Source organism: Petaurus breviceps, unplaced genomic scaffold, assembly GCF_028583685.1.
Source record: "Petaurus breviceps papuanus isolate PSGF00001 unplaced genomic scaffold, PetGlider_PUasm1.0 173, whole genome shotgun sequence".
Classification (NCBI taxonomy): domain Eukaryota; kingdom Metazoa; phylum Chordata; class Mammalia; order Diprotodontia; family Petauridae; genus Petaurus; species Petaurus breviceps.
Genome location: NW_027185759.1, coordinates 6528948 through 6532378, shown reverse-complemented (window position 1 = coordinate 6532378; position 3431 = coordinate 6528948). Strand labels below are relative to the sequence as shown.

General features: G+C 47.8%; 1 protein-coding gene across 1 annotated transcript in view; it reads right to left on the bottom strand.

Moving 5' to 3' along the window:
- The window catches only part of P3H2 (prolyl 3-hydroxylase 2), a 153611-nt gene extending 151383 nt beyond the window's left edge, over positions 1-2228 (bottom strand). The window contains exon 1 of the mRNA XM_069083305.1: positions 1-2228. This exon is cut by the window's left edge and continues 872 nt beyond it. The gene's annotated coding sequence lies outside the window, so the exon portion shown is untranslated.
- Positions 2229-3431: the final 1203 nt, after the last annotated feature.

Genomic DNA, 3431 nt, shown 5'->3' with positions numbered 1-3431 from the left:
TGAGAGGGAGGGAGAGAGAGGGAGAAAGGGACGGAAGAAGAGAGACACACTGACACGGAGAGACTGAGACAAAGAAACAGAGACACAGAGACAGACACAGACCGAGAGAGACGGGGGACGGGGGAAGAGGTGGCTTCTGTGGGTCCTGCCCAGGCCAAGCCGGACACCCCGCGGCCACTTTATAGACTCTCTGGCCCCCGAGGCCGCTGCACCCTCCTCCTCCTCCCCCTCTTCCTCCCCCTTTCCCCCCTCCTCCTCTGCTCCAGTGCTGGGGCTGGGGCCGAAGTTGGGGCTGCGAGAGCCAATATGGGCAGGAATCGGCTCGCGCTGCGCTCAGCTCTGCTTTGATTCCGCCCACCCGGCGAACGCGCGCCTCCTCTGGGTGTCCTGTGCTTGGGAGCGGGGGTCTGGATTGGGCTCTACTGCGCTGCGCTGCCAGGCGGACAAGACTGGGCGCTCTCGCCTCCTCTGCAGATCCCAACGTGGAATTCGATTCCGCCTGGATTTCTGGGTGGGGTTTTGCCCATGAGCTTGTGCCAACAATGTAAGGACTGGTCTCTCCAACGGCTGTCTTTTCTCCCCGTTCAGTGATCGTCCTGGCCTCCACTCTTCTCTGTTCCCACACCTGACACCTTCTCCCCAGCTCCTAGTTAAGTCTCACTCCTCAAGCCCGGCATCAGGACGGTGGAGACTCAGCTGTGAATGAGAGAGCCCTGAATTGGAAATGGGAGAATCATGGGACTCTGGATGGAGAGGGAGAAGGGGCCTGGCATACACAGAGCCCTAACCCTGACGTCCCTCTTGTACAAAGAAGGAAACCTAGGCACAGAGAGTAAAGGGACTTGTGATTTGCCCAGGGTCACTAAGCTAGCTAATGTGTAAGACAAGATTGAAACCTTGTCCTGAGTTCCAGTCCCACATTAACATCTGTTTTGGCCAGATCAGGAAGTCCTTGAACTTTTCGTGGCCTGTTCTCTAAAAGGAGAGAAGTGAATTTTGTTGCTGTTCATTTATGTCTGATTCTCTGTGACCCCATTTGGGGTTTTCTTGGCAAAGATACTGGAGTGGCCACCTAACCTACAAGGCTTATTCCAGCCCAGGATTCCTAACTGCTCTTCTCATCACAATCCATCCTCCAAACCTAGAGAGAAGGAATCTTCCTTAGGTGCAATATCTTATCACTGAATAGATGCTTTTAAAAAATACCTCAGTATAAGGGGAAACATTTTTTTTTCCTTTTTGGAGGTGGGAATGCAGGGCAACCGGGGTTAAGTGACTTCCCCAAGGTCACACAGCTAGTGTCTAAGGCTGGATTCGAACTTAGGTTCTCCTGACTCCAGGGTTGGCACTCTATTCACTGCCACCTAGCTGAGCCAATGGGGAAACTTTAAAACAATCAGAACAATACAGAAGTAAAAGAAGCTGACCCAGGAGTACTGGCATCCCCCCCATCTCTGGAAGCCCTCTTTCACTTTCAGGGCAGATAATCTCTGGCTGGAAGAAAGAAATGTAGGTGGAACATGAGAAGGGTCCCAGTATTTAAAGATCCATTACTTAAAATCAATTAAAGAAACAAACATTCCTTAAATTTATCTGGAAATTGTGCTAAATACTGGAGATACAAAGAAAACAGTGAAATACTCCCTGTCCTCAAGGAGCTTACAGTCCAATGGGAGAGGAAATGAGAGAATGTGTACACATATGATTATATACAGATGACAAGACATATAGATCTGGGAGTCATCATAGGGCAGAGCTTATGATTGAAACCATGCGATCCTGTGAGTTTCTGGAGAGAGGGTAGAGAAAGAAAAGAAGACAAAGGGTAGATTCTTAAAGGAAATCTACAGTCACGGGCAATACCATGGATGAACAAAGGAAGTGGAGAAGTGGTTGGTCCAGTGGGACATCCCCAGGGCGGCTGCCAACACAGGTTCTTAGGTCTGCCTTTCTAAAGGAAAGCAACCCAAAATGGGTTAACAATCTCGCTTTAATCAAACATGTGTAATTTACCTAGTTCAGGGGAAAAAGTCAGCTCCCCAGACTTCAGAGGATACAGACAGAAGTTATAAAGCAGAACTTAAAAGAAGACAGAGAAACATTTCAAGCAGACAGGCCTCCAACTGTCTGACCATTACATCCAGACCTAGTCAGTTACCAGAGAGGGAAGCATCAACATTTGGGTTTTCAAAGCCGGGGGGCTCTCAACAACAGCTGCTCAGAGTCTCGTCTGGTCAAATCACACAACACTTCTCAAAGTGAGCCCTAAAACAAAGCCTCACATGAGGGTTTGTATAACCTTGTCCTGGCTCAGAGAATGTCACAACACTCCTGATCCACTGCCCAAACAAAGAGCACCAAGGTGTGGGCATTCCAGAAAACCAAGCCTCCCACCACAGGCTCCAGGTGACCTTAAGCCTATCAAAGGGCCTAGGGGCAGGGAGGATCTTAAATTCCCATTCACATTACAGAAGGCAGCCTGAGGAGAAGAGTGTCACAAATGTCCAGAAAGGGGAGAGTGCTGAGCAGAGGGAGTGGTCAGCAGCAAGACATCAAGGAGAATGAGAACTGAACAAAAGGCCATTGGTTTGGCAGTTAGGGGCTGGCTGGTCTCTTTGGAAGGAGCAATTTCAGAAGAGTGATGGGACTGAGGTCATTTCAGGAGGTTAAGAAACCTGAGAAAAGAGGTGTAAATACCTCACATGGAGTTTGGTTAAATGGCATAGGGAATACCAAGAAAGGGAGATTTTAGTGAGGATTTCTGGCATATTTCAAGGCATCATGGGAGGAACCAGCAGATACTACATTATTGAAGAAATGGGGGGGGGATAGAAAGGACTATCTGTTGAATAAGTAAGAGGATGGAAATGGTACTGAAGGCATTCCCTATGAGCAAAGGCAGAAAACACAGAAGCAAATTTAAAATTAATTCAGAGTAGGGGAGGAGGAGAAAGTTTGCTAACCTTCAGAGCTGCTCACAAGTATCTCTGGGAGACAGTGGCTTTCCCATTTCTGGAGGTTTTCAAGAAAAATCTGAATTTCCATTTGACATGGACAGATTGGATGAGATGTTATGGGAAGCAGCCTCCAAATCAGAGAATGAGACCTGAAAATAAAAAGCAAGTGGTTTGAGAGTTTTCAATATGGAGATGATGGTGGAAGCTGTAGGAGTCAATGTGAAAGGACAGCAGAGGGAAAGTCTGCCTGGTGTAATAATCATGATAAAATAGCTAACATTTATGTAGCAAGTTAGGTTGGCATCATGCTTTATAAACATCTCATTTTAGGGGAGGCTAGTTGGCCTAGTGAATAGAGCACCAGCCCTGGAGTCAGGAAGACCTCAGTTCAAATCTGACCTCAGACACTTAACATAAAACTAGCCGTGTGACCTTGGGCAAGCCACTTAACCCCAACTGCCCTACAAAAAGCAA